Source organism: Mus pahari, chromosome 16 (genome assembly GCF_900095145.1).
Source record: "Mus pahari chromosome 16, PAHARI_EIJ_v1.1, whole genome shotgun sequence".
NCBI lineage: Eukaryota > Metazoa > Chordata > Mammalia > Rodentia > Muridae > Mus > Mus pahari.
In genome coordinates, this window is record NC_034605.1 from 1,099,781 (window position 1) to 1,121,393 (window position 21,613).

At 42.2% G+C, this 21,613-nt stretch overlaps 1 long non-coding RNA gene and 1 other non-coding gene across 2 annotated transcripts; both read right to left on the reverse strand.

Moving 5' to 3' along the window:
• Window positions 1-5,189: 5,189 nt before the first annotated feature.
• LOC115065647 lies at window positions 5,190-5,296 on the reverse strand. Its single transcript, XR_003845416.1, has one exon. It is a non-coding gene; the product is annotated as a U6 spliceosomal RNA (small nuclear RNA).
• Window positions 5,297-8,344: 3,048 nt separating this feature from the next.
• LOC110333587 lies at window positions 8,345-21,295 on the reverse strand. The gene is made up of 3 exons (XR_002381088.1): window positions 21,084-21,295; window positions 14,928-15,007; window positions 8,345-8,489 (listed from the first exon to the last, which is right to left on the reverse strand). It is a non-coding gene; the product is annotated as an uncharacterized LOC110333587 (long non-coding RNA).
• Window positions 21,296-21,613: the final 318 nt, after the last annotated feature.

Genomic DNA, 21,613 nt, shown 5'->3' on the forward strand with positions numbered 1-21,613 from the left:
AAACACGTGCATGGGGTTTGGGGTTTTCTTTGTAGGTAGTGTTTGCAAGAGACTTTGACTTTGAATCCCAGCACCAAAACAGCAACAAAGACAAACAAGCAAAAACCAATGTGTTTGCTTCCCTTGGTAAAGTCTGAATCTTCAGGTAGGTGATCACCAGGGCGTATTGCATGTGCCAGGAAGAGGCAGGGGAACGGAAGGAGCTAGCAGTGACCAACGGGGCAGGGATTAGATGGTCGTGTACTAAAATTCAAACCGTGAACGTCTAGCAGGAAGATACCTGCGGCTGTGAGATTTCTTTTTAACTGTAAGTTCCCACAAGCTAAGTTCTGGCTGACTGTCAGTTTGTTGCTGGGATGGAGAGAAGTCACGTGGACTCGTGTTTGAGAAGGTTATGAGAGCCCTGGATGCCCTTGTGGTGATGTGACCATCCATTAGTTTATCTGGATGTTGAGCTTTGAAAGGAACCTAGCAACCAATCAACTTCTGGGCTTATGTCACCAGTAGCAGGTCATGTTGTACATCAAATGGACAAGAGAAGCAGCCCCTGGGAAAGCTAGCAAGAAGCCAGCCTGTCTGTCTGAGTCCCAGAGTATATAGTAAATTGCAAAAAGAATGGGAGTCTCACGGAGTGATAGATTCTGAGGTTAACCATTGTCCTTGTGTGATAATCACACTGCAGATACAAGTCTAGACCCGAGCAGGCAAGGCAGAACCTCTCCATTCCAGGGGTAACCAATCAGGATGCCTGGTAGCCCCAAAGAGTCTCTATGTACCTTCGTCCTATTTCTCCCTGACATTGTCTTTATTGCATTTGAGAGGCTGGAATTCAAACCTACACCTGTGTGCAAGGCATCTGCTGGACCTTGTACCAGGAGAGGGGAGCTTTTGCTGGTATGAGAGTGTGTGTGAGATAGGTGTAGCATAAACAGGAAGGTCACAAAGTTCAGAAGGGTCACATCAAATTACAGATGCACCTCCCCCCACTCTTTCCAGTGAAAGGAAAATGAGAAGGGGGTCTTGGAAAACCATTGAAAATTAGGAAGAGTTCATTTTGTATCCAGTGAACAAAGGCTGAACCCTTGCAAGGTTGAACCCAGTTTCCAAATAGCTAGAGTCACTTGGCCTTTGGGGAAATCTATGGTTTCTTATTCCCTGTTAATGGTTTCTGATCACCCGGGAAGCAGGTCAGGCATGGTACTGGAGCACCAGAAAGATTTTGGGAATATAAACACATGTCAAGGTCTGTAACCATGTGGCCTGTCTGTGTATGAACTGTGTGTACGTATGTGTGAATACAGCTCTAGGGGTATGAGTGGTGTATATACTACATTGTGTGTGTGTGTGTGTGTGTGTGTGTGTGTGTGTGTGTGTGTATGTGTAATATATATATATATATATATATATATATATATATATATATATATGAATAAATGGAGGCTGTAGATTGATGTAGAGGATCTGCCTCAATTGGCTTCTACCTTTTGGGGGAGAGAGGGTCTCTCACTGGACCTCCTGAGTTAGCAAGTCTATCTGGGCAGCAAGCTCCAGGGATCCTCCTGGCTCTGCCTCCTAGAGTTGAGATTACAGACACACACTATACTACCACATCCAGGTTTTGACATGGGTGCTGGGATCAAACTCAGGTTCTTGTGCTTATAAAGCATGCATTTACAGAATGCCCTATCTGCTCAGATCCCCTTTTCTGGTCTTTCTGGGAAGAGAGAAATATTCTTACGTCAGCAGTAGCCAGGGCAGGAGCCACAGCCACGCAAAGTCCTCAGCTGACCTACGGCCAGTACAACTGAGCAACGGAATTTTCAATTTATTCTAACTGATTTTTATTTTTGAAATTGATGGCAGCATTTCATAGCACAGAGATGACAAGCTGACAGAAATCTTTCTCATTTCAATGGCTAATATTCTTTTTATATATTATATAAAATTATATTTTATATAAAGTTTTAATCTCTAATGACTCAAGGAAGTCAAGTGTTGCATTTATCCAAAAAGAATGAACAGCCAGAGCTTTGGTAGGGATGGTTAGAGTGGAAGCAGTTAACTTAGGGCGGGGCCCAAGGCAGGGAACGCGTTTAAATGCGTCTGCCTTTGTGCAGCTCTGTGCACTCCACTGGGTGCTGCGGCTTCTCCTTCCTGGGTGAAGCAGTTATTTCAGAGTCTCAGTGTTTTCAGACTCAATAGGCTTGATATTTCGTACAGCTGGGCTATCCTGGGAATGAAAAGCCTCTCCCTCAGCTTCAGCTTCCCGTTTCTTCCAGCTGCACAGATGTGATGCCTTGAGCGCTCCATCCCAGTGCCGATCCAGTAATGACAGCCCACATATAGAATTAGATAAGGTGCCACTTTATGGTGGAAAAACAGTGCTCTGCAGAAGGATCGGATCATCCCAAGTGCAGTTCTTTGACCCAGTGGGTCCTGATCTCTTTATTTTGCAGTGAAGAAGAAGGATTTAGCTGGCCTTGGTGGCACAAGCCTGCAATCCCAGTGCTAAGCAGGCTGAGGCAGGAAGATTGAACATTCAGTGCCTGCTTGGCTCCAAAGCCCAGCCTGAGAAACCCCGTCCAGTGTTACAGTACCTGCCTAGCATATGTGTGAGACTATGGGCTCAAAGCCCAGTATCGCACACATATAACGAAATTAAACCCAGTTATGGTGATTAGCATTGACCCACAATGGCTTAGTGCGTGGTGAACTTCCGTCTACTCGCTCAAAGTCCTCTTAGTTAATACTTATTTATGAGTGGGTAGAAAAGTGTCATTGATTCTCACCTTTTGCTTTCACTAAGTTTTAAAAGCTATTGTCACCTACTTTAACAAAAAAGTTGTCTTACTTTTCTAGGGTCCATTAAAGAGAGAAGTATCTGGGCTACCCCTGAGAGCCTTCAAATGATGCTGAACCCCCTTTTTACTGACACGTCTGTGGGAGCTGAACCTTCCTAATGCTGCGACCTTTTATCACCATTCTTCATGTATGAAGCATTATCCCTCAACAGTAGCATTGTTTCATTGCTACTTCATAACTGTCATTTTGCTACTATTATTATGAATTACAATGTAAATATATTGAGAGATAGAGATTTACCAAAGGAGTCATGATCCACCAGTTGAGAACCATGGCAGGAAAATGCCCAAGCAGAGCCGCAATCATTTTGAACAAACACTTACTCATCTGAGTTGAGGGACACCTTTAAATCAAGGGAAATCCCAACCCAATGGGACAGCTGGGTGTCCCATTCCTGTAACTGGACTCCACTAAATCAGAAGCGTTTTGGGGAGGGAGGGGGTCTATCATGATTAAACAGTCAAGTGACCAGAGGCCAAACAAGATGACTCAAAGACTCAGTGGCAGGGGCAGGAAAGTAAGAGAATAATCAGCTGAGCTACCCTTGTTCCGTATGAGAGAGAGGTGACGTCAAGTGATATGTTATTGATGAAGTCACACCATCTCTACCCACTTCCAAATGCCCAGACATGCTCTAGAATGTAGTGTTATCTTCAGTCTACCCTTCCTGTATCTTCCCTCACCCATCTCATCAAGGTGACGTTGCAGAAGTGTTCTGCATGGATTGCAGGAGGACAGCCTGGACCATCAATAGGCTATCAGAGTTAAATGTCCTGTCGGGTCCCGTAGCCAGGCTGTTTTGAAGTGGGCGGGAATGGGAAGAATCAGAGATCAGAAGGAAGAACAAGCTCCTTGACTCAGTCTCCCTCCGGGGCTGCCGTGCCTCAAGGCAGAGCCTAGAGGAGAAGCTAGAGACGATGCTACCATAAAACCCCAATCCATAAAACCAGCATCAAAAAGAACCATCTGGAAGGGTGGGTTTTAAACTAAGAAATAGTAACTTGACTGCAACCCCAGCGAGTCAGAGGTTTGATTGAAGGATGTAGTAGAGAAGTATAAGAAACTGTGCACCTTGCTTGGCGCTCAGCATTTCATGACCATCCTCTTCTTTATAACCCCCCCCCCACTAAGTTTCCCTTTCCTGGTGTCTTTTTTTTCTTTAGCCCCTTTCTATGATTCTCTTCTCCTTCAGAAATGAAACCCAGTTATGCCCTATTCTGGCAAATCTGCACCTATCCTCCTGTTGATAACAGCTGCTGGTATGTTTCTTAGAAGATAGAAAAAAATTACACACTTTATGTCAAAACCAATATCTTTTCATCAAACAAGAATTAAAAACAATGCTCTCAGTACTGGAGAGATGACTTCAGAGGTAAAGGGTGCTCGCTGCTCTTGCAGAGAACTCAGGAACCCAGCAGCATAGTGCTTATTGAGAGATTTATATTGATCAGGTTTTGTTTGTTTGTTTGTTTGTTTTTTGTTGTTTTTTTTAATGAATGCATGCTCTATGAGCCTAGATTGGGCAGATCTACCGCTACACTACCATCTTCCACCTCTATGAGACCCCTTAGAACTTTCGGTTTCTCCAGGCCATGTGCTTCTGCTCCACTTTTCTCCTCCTTCCTCCTCCTCTGCATCCTCTCCATTTTCTCCTTCTTCTCCCTCACCTTTTGCTCCACCTTCCCTTTTATCTGCCCAATCATCAGCTCTCCTTTATTTTACAAATTAAGGTGGGAAGTAGGTTTACAGGAAATCACCTGAGTGCTAACTCATTCCTAGTTCACAACCACTCACAGGAGAATGGAATTAACATCAAATATAATTAGCCCCAGGGCCATCCACAACAAGGACCCTTCAGCTTGTTAGCCTTCTTGAGTTCTGTGGATTATATCCTAGGTATTCTATATTCTTTTGACTAGTAATCACTTATTAGTGAGTACATACCATGCATGTCCTTTTGGGTCTGAGTTATCTCACTCAGGATAATATTTTCTTTTTTCTTTTTTTTTCCAAATCAAAATTTATTACAAATTTGAATAATTCTTTTAATTCCACAGTGAGATTTTTTTTGCCTTCTGATTATGTTAGTGATCAATAAGATTATTATAAATTCTATGTTCTTTCTTTTCAATTTTTATTAGATATTTTCTTTATTTACATTTCAAATGCTCTCCCAAAAGTCTCCTATATCCTCCCCCAACCCTGCTCCCCTACCCACCCACTCCCACTTCTTGGCCCTGGCGTTCCCCTGTATTGGGGCATATAAAGTTTGCAAGACCAAGGGGCCTCTCTTCCCAATGATGGCCGACTTGGCCATCTTCTGCTACAAAAATTTGGAATGCTTCACGAATTTGCGTGTTATCCTTGTGCAGGGGCCACGCTAATCTTCTCTGTATCGTTCTAATTTTAGTACATGTGCTGCTAAAGCGAGCACTGATCAGACGTTTTTAAGGATAGAATTTGGAACCAACATAAAGGTAAATGAAGAAGGCAGGGCCCTAAACCATGATGCATTTAATATTAGTTCATAGGGGTAGACCTCAGCATTGGTTACGTATCATCTCACCGTGACTGAATACCAACAAGAAGCAATTTAATGGAAAGGGAGCTTATTTGATTACATAATCTCATGGCACAGAAGCCATGGTGTCTGGGGCTCTATCCGTGATGGCAAGAACTCACAGCATAACCTATTCCATCTTTGTGGATCAAGCAGCATTCTCAGGTCAGGACTGGGGTGGGCCACAGTCTTATCACTTGTGTTTTCCATCTAGTCCTCATGTCCACAAGGTTCTATAGCCTCTCAATGCAACACTTCTAGCTGGAGACAAATATTCAAACGCTGGAACATTTCATATACAAACCATAAAAATATCCACTCGTAAGAAGTAACACCTAAGTGCTATTTGGTTTCGGACTTTCTCTTCCAGGAACAAACATGTAACAACTGGATTTAAACCCAATTTTAGCCTTTAATTCAAACCATTCAAATTCTTCAAGTACCCCTGTGGGGAGCTAGACCAGCCCAAGGCTTTCTCAGAAGCCCCGATAAAAGGACAAAGGGCACTTTCGTTCTCTGTCCTTGTCCAGGAATAGACTTGGCAAGGCCTGTCTGACTCGGTGTCTTAGAAGAGTCAAGGTTGTGGTTTCTGGGGACCCAACTCTTCCCCTCTGGTCTGTGCTTATTAGTCCTAAAGCAGCATTATCTGAGGTATATCTCCTGCTCTCTTTGGCAACACTGTTTAATTTCTTAATTAACCGGCTTCACATAAGACGAAGCTTATGAAAGACCTCCGTACCTGAGATTTTATCTTCTCTTTCTCATCCCCTGCTACCTTACCAGTAGGACCCTATCAATGAAGGACCCATTGGTCCAGATCAACTTAACAGGAACACAGAGCTAAGGCTCCCATTGTCCTTTCATCTGAGCCTCTGAGAAAGGTTTGGGCAAGTCTGGCTCTTCACATACCACAAATCTATTTGCTAGCAGGTACATTTTCATGTTAATCAGGAGCTAACTTGATAACAAAGCTTTAAGCTCAGTGTGATCAAAGACCAGGGGACCAAGCAGTGGTGAGTATATGGGTTTGGAGTAGTGTAAAGTCGAACTGATCTTAGTAAAGTGACCACTCTTAGCTTTAGCTCTCCCAGGTTCATTAATCATAGTTCCATGACTACATGTGCAGATATGTGTGTGTGACGGTATGTGTGTGTGCCCACATAGGGCTAGACTGTCCCATCAGTGAACTATGTGCTTGGAAATGAGATGCAGAATAGGTTTTCACAGTTTCTGGCCACTGGTGCTGACTGCTTTTTCCCTGGGAAAGCCTGGGGGTTGAAATGCTGGCATAGATCCTTGGGGACTAGTGAAGAGAGAGTACCAAGAGCGAGTACAGAAATAAAAATGGCTCTCTGCTATTGATGAGTTTAGGCTATGATTAACCCAACCCACACTGAGTGATCACCAGCCAGAAACCTATGTAACATGCCAAAGCTTTTGAGAACTCTGCCTTAGCCCAGGAGACTTTAACTGTACTCAGACAGTTAGCCTGGACTCTACTTGAACAAAGTCGTCTAATATACACGCCGAATGCCTCCTATAATTTATGAAACACTTTGATGAAAAAATAGGATTTGGGGCAGGTATACTTTTATATCATCGTAAAGAGTCATAAATATATTGATTACATGTTGAAGACCAACTGTTACTCTGCATTTAAAATTTCAGAGTAAAATGGTGATAATAAATGTGCTGAGAAGATGGGCTTTGCTGCTAAAGTGCTTGCTGCCCAAGCTTGGGGAGGCAGAACCCATGTCAAATAGTGGAGTACAAGATGCATGCCCCCTATAATCCCAGTACTCTAGGGGTAGAGCCAGGAAGATACCTGCAGCTTTCTGGCCAGCTGGTCCAGCTAAATCAGCAAACTCCAGGTTCAGTGAGAGACCCCATCCATCTTAAAAAAAAAAACAAAAACATAGAAAGTGATTAAGGAATACATGCAATGACATCTACCTTAATGCACATACAAGCTCTCACACACGTGTGCACACACACACATGTATACATAAATGTGCACACAGAGAAGTGGTAAAGAATAGCATCATTCATATTTTTCGTTTGTGTGTGCTCAGTGTGAGCACAGGAAACTATGGCAGTTGATGGCAATGATTGGCTACCTTGTCGGTGACCTTCCCTGGCTATCTGCATGAAGGAAGGGGGCTCTGAGTCATCTAATCCATGCAGTTACTACTATTAATTTTTATCATAGAACACATTCTCCAAAAAAGAGCTGGCACCACTCTTGGTGATATGGTCATGAATATTACCCCTTCCTGCTGGCAATCATGTAGGAATTGATTGGACCCAGCGTGGCTCCTTCTGCTACAGTGCACACCTGGAGATCTCACTGCATGAAGAGTCAGACTGGATGTTCAAAATTGAGCAAGTTTATTTATTATCTGAAGAGAGAGTTGGATAAATGGGGGGCCTTGGGGAAATAATTTTTGCAGGTAGCATTCAGCTTCAAGCGGCTGTGATGTCGCTTTGCTATTTCCTGATAGCAACTGATTTTTTTTTTTAATGCAAAGAAAGACAGGGAGACTTTTTTTTTTTTCCAGAAAGATTTACTATCTCGTGTCAAAATGATCCTCTCACAGGTATGGTTTCCCTGTGAAATTTCACTGACATCCTGGGCCAGATTCTTGAAAAATGATTTCTGGTTTTTTTCCCCCTCCATTTCTAATTTACTGGATTATAATAGGTAATATCTTTAACCCCTTCTGGACCTGTTTCCACAAAAGCAAAAATAAAAACCAGGACATCTAGACTATATAAAAAGGAATGTCAAGGGAACAGGGTAGATATTTTTGATGTTGGAAGAAACAACATACGCTATAGTAGTAGTAATTTTCATTATTTCCTTTAAACCTGCCTAGAGAATAAGACTCACAGTTCACTTTTAAAGAAAGGAAAAACACAGGCGGGGAAGGGGTGATTTAATGTTTCAGTCAACTGAAAGGGAGGGGTTCTTCCCCAAGGCCTTCATGGGGTTCACAGTTTTCAGCCCCTGGTATCTGAACAATCAGGCAGGATTTCAGTAAGGGTGTCTGAAGTACAAATAGAATGTCTGTTAGACCAAAAGTAAGTTTTAACATTTCATTGAAGAAGACACAGAGATTTCTGAAACCAGAGATTTCAGAAACTACGGTGACTTCCCAGATGGTAAAAGCCCCTAAAATAGGAATTATTATTTTGTACCTCACTTTTCCCATCTTGCTTTCTATAGTCTACTAGAAGAGGGTTTCAATATACAGTTGATGAATAAGGATGTCATGTAACTGTGGATGAGTTTAAAAGTGAATAGCCTGGTGCCACCTGTTTGGATTTTGCTTGTTGTGTTCAATAATAGTTCATGGTGAATTTATAAAATAATAAGTACTATGAAATTGAAAAAATTATTACTTCTCACTGTAAATACTGTAACTGATTTATTTCTGTGTGTATAGACACTGAAATACATGCATGCACGCGTGTATGTGAAGGCTTTGTACATGCATCTAGAACAAAAGTTGTGTCACTTTAAAATAGTTATGATTAGCTATTTTTAAATTAATATTCTACTGTGGATATTTTCTCAAGTAAATAGTGCCAACGGCATGGCTGGGTGCATGGTGACATAATACATTTTCCAGTAGCGTTTGGATATTTGAATCTTAATTTTAAAAAATAACTATGATGATTTCCCTGTATTCAGATGTGTCCAGCCCACAGCCTGTTGGCTGCATTCAGATGCATGAGGTCAAAGATAGCTGTGAGTATAGCGCAACATAAAACATTTATAGCTTACTTAAAACATTTTAAGATTTCCTTTTTTTTTTTTTAACAGTTATTTTTTGAAAACTCACACACTTCTTGAGTGTCGACTTTGTAGATGGCAATGTGGTATACAATGGCAGAGGACTGGGTACACCTGCACGGGAGAGTTTAAACTCTCTAAGTGGGTTTCCTGTAAGAAAGGGCTGTCTGCAAGCTCTTGAACGCCTTCACCACAGGCTCATTCATTTCTCACATTTTTTTCTTTCGCTCTGTGTGCCCCTTGTCTGTGAGTGTTTGCTTTACTGTGGGTAAGTTTGCCTGTCCTATGAGGAAACAGAAACAACCAGTTCTATCTCCAGTCACCAGAAAGGTAGCAGGCGGGAAGAGGGGCTTTCAGACAGAGTTATACAAGAGAATCAGGAACACAATGTCTCCCAACAAAGAGAATCCCAGGATGTGAAGCCTTCACTGATGAAGTTTGCTCTTACAAAACAAATAGAAATTATTCTCAAACTATTATCAAATATAAAGAAAAGAAATCTCACCTTATGAGAACAGTATTAGCCTTTTACCAAAAGCAGATGTGACTACACACAGCCACGGTAAAAGAATACACAGCGCAGTATCCCTGGTGAACAAAGCTGCATGGACAAAAGGACTATACATGGTCACCAAGATGGTATCATCCTAGGATGTGTAAGTCAGCAAATGACTCAAACCAGGAGAATGAAAAACAGAAACCATGAAATCATAGAGACAATTGCAAAAAAAAATCAGTCAATAAACTTCAAGATTAACTATAGCAGCAGCAGCATGACCATCATTATCATCGTCACCATCATTGTGCCAGCCAGATCTCATGGCCCAACTCTGGAGTCCCATCAGAGTGGGAAGTTAAGATCAGAAAACCAAATCCAGACTCCTTGGGCTACGGGTAAGGCCAAGACCAGTATAGGCAATGTGGTGAGAATCTGTTTGATTTTTGTTAATAGAAAAAGTCTTTGGATATAAGTCAAAGTAGAGCATTTGCCTAGCATGAGAAGGGTCTTGCATTCATTCCCTAGTATAAGGCAGTGGTGTGTAGTGAGGATGTCTATATATGACAACCCACAGCCAAACCACACTGAATAAGGACACATGCTATCATTTATCCTAGGATCAGAAACAAGGTAAAGGTTGATTTGCTCATCCTGTTAATCAACCCAGCATTCCAAGTCTGAGCCAACAAAGCAAGTTCAGAGAGAAAAATCAAAGGCAGCTGAATAGGAGGGCAGGAAGAGAAATTATCCCTATGTGTAAACAGCATGATTCTGTATGGCAATAAAGCTAGACTGCACCAAGGATGTTAAAACTGACCAGCCAATTCAGTAAGTTGGCATGATATGAAATCAATTTCAAGAATCATTGGTATTTGTATATATCAATAGCGAAACTGCTAGAAAAACAATCTTAATGCTAGCTGTTACAGCAAATAAACTGTATAAATAAATTTAACCGAGGAAGTGAATTACCTCCACAGTGAACATTACAGAACACCAATGAAGGAAACTAAAGATAACACACCAAATGGAAACACATTCCATTTTCCAGACTAATTAATATTGTTAACATGCCCACACTCTACAGCGTGATCTACAGAAGCAATGTAATTCCTATCAAATGCTAATTACATTCTTCACCGAAATAGGAACAGGGAAAAAAAAAAAGGAAAAGCTCCTAAAACTTGGATAAAACCACTAAAGACTGTGAATAGCCAGAACATTCCGGAGCAAAACAAAGAAAGCTGGAGGCAGAACAACACCGCAGCCCAAACACACAGCAAAGGACACACACAGAGCAGTGCAGTGGGAAGGCGAATGTGGAATAACAGCCACATCATTATGACCAATCTGTCCCCAGCAACAATAACAAACCAGCAAAAATATACATTAGGAAAGCAAGTCTCCTTAATAAAGGATGCAAGCAAGGCTGGCCATCGACATGCAGAATAAAGAGCCTTTTCTCTTGTGTGTTTTCTAGACGCACATATATGGAAAACACTCTGAGGCATTGTCTAGGTAAAGACTTTTCCTTCAGCTATGACCACCGAGACCACCACCTACAAAAGTAAAAATGGACCAATGAGACTAGCTGCAGTCTAAAAACTCCTGCACAGGTGGAATAATCAAGAGTTTAAAAGACGACTTACAGAGTGGGACAATATTTGCAAACTACTTATCCATGATCAGAATAATAACCAGAATTGGGTAGTTCTTTTTTTTTCTTTTTTTAAAAAAATTAGATATTTTCTTTATTTACATTTCAAATGCTATCCCAAAAGTTCCCTATACCTTCCCCCTGCCCCTGCTCCCCTACCCCCCCTCCCACTTCTTGGCCCTGGCATTCCCCTGTACTGGGGCATATAAAGTTTGCGAGACCAAGGGGCCTCTCTTCCCAATGATGACTGACTAGGCCATCTTCTGCTACATATGCAGCTAGAGACACGAGCTGAGGGGGTACTGGTTAGTTCATATTGTTGTTCCACCTACAGGGTTGCAGTCCCCTTCAGCTCCTTGGATACTTTCTCTAGCTCCTCCATTGGGGACCCTGTGTTCCATCCAATACCTGACTGTGAGCGAAATGGGTAGTTCTTAAAAGACGCATGCAGATGGCCAATAAGAGTGTGAGGATGTTCTTAGCATCGCTAATCATCAGGAAGTTACAAATTAAAACCACTATGAGACATGACATCCCTCTCTCTATGTGTGTGTGTGTGTGTGTACATGTTTGTTCAGGCGCATGTGTATGGGTGCCTCTACTATATGCCTATGTAGAGACTATAGTTCAACATAAAGTGTGACTCTTCAGAAAGGGTGTCTATCTGGCCTGAGGTTTGTTGAGTAAGCAGGCTGGCTGGTCACCCTGGAAACCCAGGGATCTGATTCTTCTCTCTCCCCAGTTCTGGGATTAAAATATATTGTCTTCCCATTACTGTATACATTGAATGAATGAATGAATGAATGAATGAATGAATGAATGAACGAACGAACGAATGAATAACAAATGCACATCAGCATGCTCACCTTTTTATATGGGCTATAAGGATTGAATCTAGGTCTTTGTGCTTGCATAATAAGCACTTTGCCAAATGAGCCATTTTCCCAGTCCCTATACATACTGTGTGAGTGTGTGTGTGTGTGTGTGTGTGTGTGTGTGTGAGAGAGAGAGAGAGAGAGAGAGAGAGAGAGAGAGAGAGAGAGAGTACTGGCAAGGATGTGAAGAAAGGGGAACTCTCCTATGCTGGTAATAGAAATGCAAATTAGTACAACTATTACGGAAAACAGTATGGAGGTTCCTCAAAACGTTAAAAATAGAGCTGCCACACGATCTGGCAATCCCATTCCTGGGTGTATATCTAAAGGAGAGAAAGCCAACATGTCAGAGAAATATCTACATGTGCGTGTTAATGCAGCACTCTTCACCCTAGCTAACATGTAAAAACAAGCTAGAACTCTGTCAGTGGATGCTCAGATAAAGGAAATCGAAACTTATTTGCCATACAAATAATAAAATCTGTTATTTGCGGCAACATGGATGTAAGTCAAGGACGTGCTCAGTGACCTATCAGGCATGAAAGACAAATGCTGCACATCCTCTTCAAAGAAGAAACTGACAGTTGATTCCAGAAGTCAAGAATAGTGATTTCTAGAGCCAGGGATGATGGGAAAGACAAGGGAGAAGGAGAAGTTGGTAATGGCTTCAAGGGTTTGATTGGCTACGAGGAATAGATTCTCATATTCTGTAGCCCATTAGGGTGAGAATGGTTCAAACGAGTTAACAGGTATGAGTGATCCATGAAAATAGCTCATGAATTTTGAATGTTTCCAATACAAAGATATGATAACTCTCAGAGTTCTTAATGGTTATGGGTTCCATTGGGATGATGAACATATTTTAGACCTAGATAAAGGTCTCCGTTGTGCACTGTTAATGTGTGAAATTGCTAATATAAGTGACATGAATTTCACTTCAGTTGAAAAGGAAGGAAATCCAGATGTTCATGTAAAACTCAGACTCATCCTGTAGGAGCTAAGGTACCTTGTGGGCATATAGCATGCACCTATGGCATCAGTATGAGAGCCGAGGTGCCCATGTGGTATGGAACCAGCATGAGAATAATGTACCCAATGGCCTAGGGTACATGCCCAAGGTGTTGGGATGAAGACACAGTATAGACTTAGAGGAACTGGGGAGGTGTGGAGGTGAAACACTGGTGATTAAGAGAGAGGCAAGTGGATGTAAGAACTATCAGTACCCCGTGAACAGTGGAGGTGGGTGTTAGGGGACGGCCTGAACTCTCCATTCATTCTCTGACAGTTTTCAGAGGGTTTTCAAGGCCTCCCTTCACACACACACACACACACACACACACACACACACACACACACACACACACAGCATATCAATAATGATCAGAGTCCATCCTGATTATCCACAGCAACACCTCCACTAGGTGACTTTCAAGAGCAGTCAGAATCAGAGCAGGTGGGAAACGCCTCAGGGTTGCAGTTAACTGCACACTCCTAAGCCCTAGACTTTCAGTTCCTTAAAACCCCATCTTCAGAGAACTACACAGTGGGTGTTCCCCTCCATTATATCAGTTTTGACATGGGAAGACTTGCAATAGGCATGAGACACAGGTCAGAGTCAGGGGGGAGTCGCCATTCGCAACAGAACTAACTAGAAAAAGGAGTGTGGAGTCTTGGCAAGGAAATCGTGCATTGCCCTCTGTGACACCAGAATAAGAAGTAAGCCGGTGACCTGATAAAACCTGATGTTGACCCAAAAATATCACAGTGATATGTCTGAGCATGTGCTGTAAAACAACAACAACAGCAACAATAACTAACTGCAAGTGAAGTATACCAGTCTGTGGCTAGAGAGGTGTACACATCTCATACTCTGTTTCTTACTAATGTGCCTGTTTACCATAACATATTAAGAAGGTTAACATTGTTCATTCAAATGGTGTTCTGTTTCTTTCTAATGAATCCTCTAGCCATTATAAAGCCTCGGGTGTTAAGAATCCTGTTAATTATGATTGAAGAGGAAGGCAGAAGCATTAAATAAAAAAAATAATAATTAAAAAAAGAGGGAGGCTATGGAGCAAGCCATACATCCCTGATTAGAGTCTTGTTCTGACTGGTATTCCTCTTGCTGTGTACCATTTAGCCTTCAGTGCTATCGATGCCAGCCCTCTTTATTCTGTCTCGACCCCTGAGCTAGAGATTATGCCCACTTCCACAAATGCACAGCACATGTTAGAACTCATGAAGTCTTCCTCAATGCTTCTACCCAGCCATCCACTGACTGCAGCTTGTGTATCTTCCCCTCCGCCGTTACCCCATCCCTCTCCACAGAGCACCTTTTATCAGTTCTGAATGACTTTCGTCTCTTCTCCCAGAAACTTGGTCTGTGCCCATGATCTACATCCATTCCGATAGCTCCCCCACACCACACACACACACAAGCTTTGCTTGCACACTCAGTGGACGATAAAAGCAGCACAGTCCATTTCTGGTTTCTGTAGTTTGAGTTTTGTTTGATATAATGAGGTCTCCAGACATAGAGCCACACAATACAAGTATTTGGAGCCTCCACAGCAGAGTTCCACTGTAAGACCCATCACTTGGTACATTATTCTTGATTGATGGGTAGATTAATTAAGAATCAGCCTATCAGAGGAGAAGCAGCGCACTGTTTCATTGACTTACAGTCTGTATGTGTTTCAGTCATTGGCAGTAGGAGCATCCTCTTCATATTCTTCCCCAGAGCATGAGTGCCAGGCATCTTATTCAAACAGAAAACAAAAATTAGCCATGGCTGGTCCAGAGTGGAATGTCTGAAAACAGTATTTAAATTGACCTAGATATTGACAAGGATAACAGCGGAATGCTTGATGGTAGTTGGCAAATACAGGTTGTTCTTCTTTATTTCTTTGTGGCATTACTGTCTGTGCAAATATATTTAATTCACATTACTGTGTACATGGTGCTGACAGCTGCAGCCTATTGAGGTGATTACAAATGCAATAGGAATAAATCATCCTTTGCTGACCCATGTAAGAAAAATGTACACAAAACTGCTTCCCATCTTTCAAGGGACCTCTTGTGTCTTCCCAGTGAGTAACCCGGAGGAGAGGCACACAGAGCAAGAGTCACACATCAATAGTATCCCACTCGTGCATGCACTTGAACTTTCTCCTAATACTGTGGAGAGAGCGTGAAGGCTCTTCTGTGGAGAGCTTTATAGAGAAGAAAGCAAGTATGAGGGATTCCAAAACTCTCTCAAGGAGACAGGTTCAACAGAGGGTCTTTCTGAACTGGATTGAGACTGGATGAATAAAAAACGTGTGGGGGAGCCTTCCACAGAGCAGCAGAACAACTTAAGGGGTTTCTGTTAGCAGTGCTTTCTTATATGGATTTTACTTCCTTAAAATGCATTTATAATTTCCTTTCATTTTCTTCAATACTAAATAGGTTATACACATTTTTGTTTTAACAAGCTAATCAATATCTTTTGAGTAAGTTTAGACAACATGATAGAAACTTGTGAGTCAGGCGTTAACCAGGCCGTGTCAATATACAATTGGAAGTGTGAGAGGTAGAAATGGAGCTCAGTGGTAAAGCCTTTCCTTGCCCAGCATGGACAAGGCCATGAGTTCTACCACCAGGCCTGAGAAGAAAAATTAAAAGTTTAAAGAGTTGAAGTCACTGTTTGCAGAGGTTGCAGTTAGTGATACAGTAGAGGGCTTGACTCGGACGTGTGAGGACTTTGGCTCTAACCCTAGCACAGATAAAAGGAAATTTAAAATCTCTCTCTCTCTCTCTCTCTCTCTCTCTCTCTGTGTGTGTGTGTGTGTGTGTGTGTGTCTGTGTGTGTGTGTCTGTGTGTGTGTGTCTGTGTTATACGGAGGTAAAAAAAAATCCTGTTAGCAGTTTTCATAAAAATGGAGAACAAGAGCCCTCTTTTTGCAGACCTAGAAGAGCAGTTTAATACAGTGCTCAGAAGCGTCAGTGAATGGGAATCATCTTGGGTGAGAGCGGATTGTAACTTGAGAGACCAAAGCATGAGTGATGTAGTTGTGCATCTTCAGCAAAGATGCAGACCTGTGTGTGAATCCCCGACATGAGATCGGTGGAGAGCAGAGGAGACGATGGGCTGGAGGCAGTTGTATCCAGGCCTGTCAGAGGGGAGGTTGGTAGAAGTAGACACAGACAGCCTAGTGAGAAAATGATCATAATTGTGGAATAAAGAGGAAATGGGAATCAAGGATAAAGCAGCATTAAGGGAATAAGAAAAGCCGAGAAAAAAATTATCTTTACTCATGAGGAAACCCAGCATTTACCAGGAAGGGGCGGAAGGGGCGGAAGGGGGGGATCCAGACAGTTGAGCTGAAAAACCCAATCTAAATGTGAAAGCGAGGTATGTGTACTGAAGCTGGGGATATTCATCAATGTGTTAAATGTCACACGTTCTAAAAATATGAGATGGATTTCAACAGCCTGTAAAGACCCATGATTGGAATCTTGCTTCTATGATGCCATAGCAATTCAGATGGTTCTTAAGTTTCCATGGCAACAGCCGACACTACTTTTTGTCCTTTGAAGTCACATGACACCTGATGTAACAGGGAGCAGAGAGAAGAAGCCAATTGTATTTCCTAATCAGTGACACAGACACCAAGGGCTACTGTGGAAGGCTCTTGCTGGCCCTATGGATTATAGTGGTCAGAGCCAGCAAGATGGCTTAGCAGGTAAAGACAACTGCCTCTAAACCAAAAAAAACAAGTTTAGTCCCCCAAACCCACTTGGTAGAGAGAGAGAATCAATTCCTGCAAGTTATCCTCTGTCGTCAACTTGCATGCTGCAGCATCTGTGTGTGCCAACGCCCTGCCGCACGCACCCCCCCCCCAAACACACAGACATACACACAAAAGAAATAAAACTGTAAAAACAAGTTTCAAAAAATGAACCTTAACTAGTAGGATCTGGGTGTTATCTTGGTCTCCATGAGCAGTTGCTCTATATGAGCAATGGTGTGATTTATGGGTTGGATGTCAGTTTAGGGACGATCCCTTCAGGCTTCCACTTGTAATATCTAATCATCTTAGTTGTACCACTGATACACTGGTTAGCCATGAATAGCCTACTACTTCAGGGTGAACAAGAGCCTCACCCACTAAGGATAAAATGTTATACCATGATGAATAAAGTATAATTCTGTTTCTTGGTTTTCCATCTATGGAATAGAAGCAATCACCAACATTTTATTCTTAGTCAAAGGGGAAGGTTCTAGAAAGCATTTAGTCAAATTTTTTACATTGCTTTTTGGGGGCCCGTCTGAAAGAAACACCAGTCTTGGCTTTGGGTATGAAGGTGTCAAGATGCTGCATTTCTTTTTTTTTAATTAATTAATTAATCAATTAATTAATTAATTAATTTCTTTATTTACATTTCAAATGCTATGTTGAAAGTTCCCTATACCCCCCCCCCGCCCCTGCTCCCCTACCCACCCACTCCCACTACTTGGCCCTGGCCTTCCCCTGTGCTGGGTCATATAAAGTTTACAAGACCAAGGGGCCTCTCTTCCCAATGATGGACGATTAGGCCATCTTCTGCTACATATGCAGCTAGAGACTCAAGCTCAGGGGGTACTGCTTAGTTCATATTGTTGTTGCACCTACAGGGTTGCAGCCCCCTACAACTCCTTGGGTACTTTCTCTAGCTCCTCCATTGGGGGCCCTGTGTTCCATCCAATAACTGACTGTGAGCATCCACTTCTGTGTTTGCCAGGCACTGGCATAGCCTCACAAGAGGCCGCAATATCAGGGTCCCTTCAGCAGACTCTTGCTGGCATGAGCATTAGTATCTGGGTTTGGTGGCTGATAATGGGATGGATCCCCGGATGGGGTAGTCTCTGGATAGTTCATCCTTTCATCTTAGCTCTAAATTTTGTCTCTGTACCTATATCCTTTCATGGGTATTTTGTTCCTTATTCTAAGGAGGAATGAAGTATCCACACGATGGTCATCCTTCTTGGTTTTCTTGTGTTTTGCAAGATGTATCTTGGGTATTCTAAGTTTCTGGGCTAATATCAGCTTATCAGTGAGTACATATCTAGTGACTTCTTTTGTGATTGGGTTACCTCACTCAGGATGATATCCTCCAGATACATCCATATGCCCAAGAATTTCATAAATTCATTGTTTTTAATAGCTGAGTAGTACTCCATTGTGTAAATGTACCACANTTTCTGTATCCATTCCTNTATTGAGGNACATCTGGGTTCTTTCCAGCTTCTNGCTATTATAAATAANGCTGNNATGAACATANTGGAGCATGTGTCCTTATTACCAGTTGGAAGATCTTCTGGGTATATGCCCAGAAGAGGTATTGCTGGGTCTTCCGGTAGTACTATGTCCAATTTTCTGAGGAACCTCCAGACTGATTTCCAGAGTGGTTGTACAAGCTTGCAATCCCACCAGCAATGGAGGAGTGTTCCTCTTTCTCCACAACCTCGCCAGAAGATGCCGCATTTCTTAACCTGTAGTTGGGAAGAGCATCCCAAAGCTTGCATGCATGACAAAGATAGAGGGGAAATCTCTCTTTGAGTGTTCATTAAAGTTACAAGAAAGGATTCAATTCAATTACCAAAGCTTTTACCATTATCTAGCTGGGTGAATTAAGACCCATAAACTCAACATGACTTTGTTTTTCAGTGGAGTCACAAGTTCACAGGCACTAGACTCAATGATGATGCTAACACATATCACTGCCCGGACACTTGTCACTGTCCCTCTTTATTTATCTTTTCCTTTAATGTGAGAGGATTTCTAGAGAAGAGCAGAGATGGCCTATGCATGTCCATCTTCTTCCTCTTCTTTCTTCAACTCATACGCTTGCATTCTTGCTATTTTGCTGTGGAGTTTAAAAGGTGAAACAGTGATACAGGGGTTCTTGGAGCTAAGAACATTCTAGCAATGCTATAGTAACAGTGTTGATGGAAGCTATTAAGCTCTTATCTTCCAGGCCACAGGATAGAGAAACAGAAAATACAGAGATGGGAGACCATGTGCTTAAAGGCTGAAATGAGCTGAAGGTTAAAAGATAATAAGGACACAGAGTAACCTGAACTAAATGACGACTGTGCAGGAGAAATGCGTGAGCTGGTTACTCAGAGAACGTTCCTGGAAGAGAGAACCTAATATTTACTAAGTGCTTATGAAGTAATGGACTTTGGGCCCTTTGCCTGCTTTTTCTCATGGATTGAAAGGTAGATTCTTGATAAGATAATGCACATGGAAAAGAATTATTGGTAGCACAGAAGCTGGTTGTATAATGCATTTGCCAGCAGTGTGGAAATCAAAATGAAGACGCCAGATGACTCCACAAGGCCAAATAAGGACTTCAGGTGTAAGGAGGAACCACAAACTTTTTTTTTTTTTTTTGAGAGAATTCTTTGTCTTCAACCATTGGACTTAAGAGAAAGATATCCTATATTGGGGAAAGCAATGTGATTACTAAACACATTCAAGCATTATGCTACAGACTATAGTCTAGAGGAGGCAGAACCAAGGGCGCATGCAGGGCGAGCTGGAAGAATGATTGCTGTGGAGAAGAGCATTGGTGTAATGTAAAGGCAGATCTCATTATGGAAAGAAAGTAGGATTTGAGTAAACTTGAAAAGACTGTAAGGCAGAGATCTTTGCTACAGAATATGAGCAAGCTGAGAAGTGCCCAGTGGGAGCTACTCAGATGTATCTATTTGGGTTTCTGGTTTGAAGGGATACAGTCCACCAGTTCACCATAGCAGAGAAACCATGGTGACAGAACCATGAGGCATCTGGTCACACCGTATCTGCAGGTAGGAAGCAGAGAGCGAGCAGAAAGTACCCTGGACCATCAAACTTCAAGACGCACTCCCAGTGACCCACTTTTCCCACCAAGCGTACATCTCTTGACAGTTCTAGAATCTTCCAAAACAGCTAAGGACCAACTTCAAATACATGAACCTGTGGGGGACATTTTACATTCAAAGCATGACAACACAGCCTACCTTCCCCAACACACGTGATTTCTTCTCACCTAATGGACCATGAAATAAAGCCAAGTCAGACTGTCCACATGTACTAACTTCCAAATCCACCCTTCAGTATTCCTTGAGTTTGTTCTCTGGAATGGTGTTATGAGCTTTCTGTTACTCGAAGCCAGGGCTTCCAGCTGCTTTCTTATGTACATTTGAGTGTGAGGAGAGAAGTCTATTAGTTATAGCACAAACTAAATGTCCATGGAGATAGTTTTCCAAATCATTTCACTATAATAACTGTTCCTTTATTTTATGCACACCAGACAGGATGCTGAGGGAGACACAAAGTTTCAACCTTCTGTAATCTTAGAAAAACCATCAAACTCTCTGGGACTTGACTTATTTGTAAAATGAGTGAATAGATTAGGTAACGTATAATTCAGCTCTAATATCCTGTGGAGTTTGTATCATGTAGTTAGGCTTAATGATGCCTTTAAGGGACAATGTTGCTGCTTTTATGAGGGTAGGCTACTTCCTGTTATGAATAAACGTATTCTTGAAATGTCAGCTTGGGTCCAGGGTCATCAGACGCTGCAGTCTCTTTTGATGAATCTCTAACGAAAACCCCAAAACTCCTGGGGTTCAAATAAACCAATTAATTCTTAAATTATGCTCTCTTCTATCATGAGATTACAAATAGAGTTAAGAGGAAGACTGTTCAGTTCCCTCGTGTAGGTCACAGGAGTTAGGCTAACTGTAAGTGTGGTCCTGAGACCATAACATCTCCTTTACAACACTGCTTCAAGCCTATCCTACCAGTCTCCATTGTCCCACTCACCCCAAACCTGGATAGCTGGCCCACTGCTCTTTACGCGGCCCTTGACACAAATGGCTCTGTTTCTCCTGCCACTCGCACTCTTGCCAGGCCATTTTCTATGGGAGACACTAACTCTGCCTCTTCACCACTGTCACCAGCACTCGTCCTGCTCTCTGCAGAACCTGGTCACTGCTTCCCCTGCAAGATCCTGCCCATGGAGTCAAGTGCTCCTCATCCCACATCCCTACTGGCTAGGTAGGTACCAACCCTCTCTACTCTGGCCATTATGACTCTATAGAAGTGTCATAGATACCCACCCCCAATATGGCTCCTGATATAAGAATTGTTCTGCCATGGATACCAACTGATTACCGCTTTGTTCACTCTCTTGTGAGAGTGCCTCACTGATAGACACTATAATCCTAAGTCATGACTGTCACCTGTAACAGCAACATCTATCCCTGAAGTTCTTACCCACAAAATCCATTCTCTCTTCCAAATATTGTACCTATTTCTCCATCAGGAAATATTTTTGCCTTTTTCATGATCTG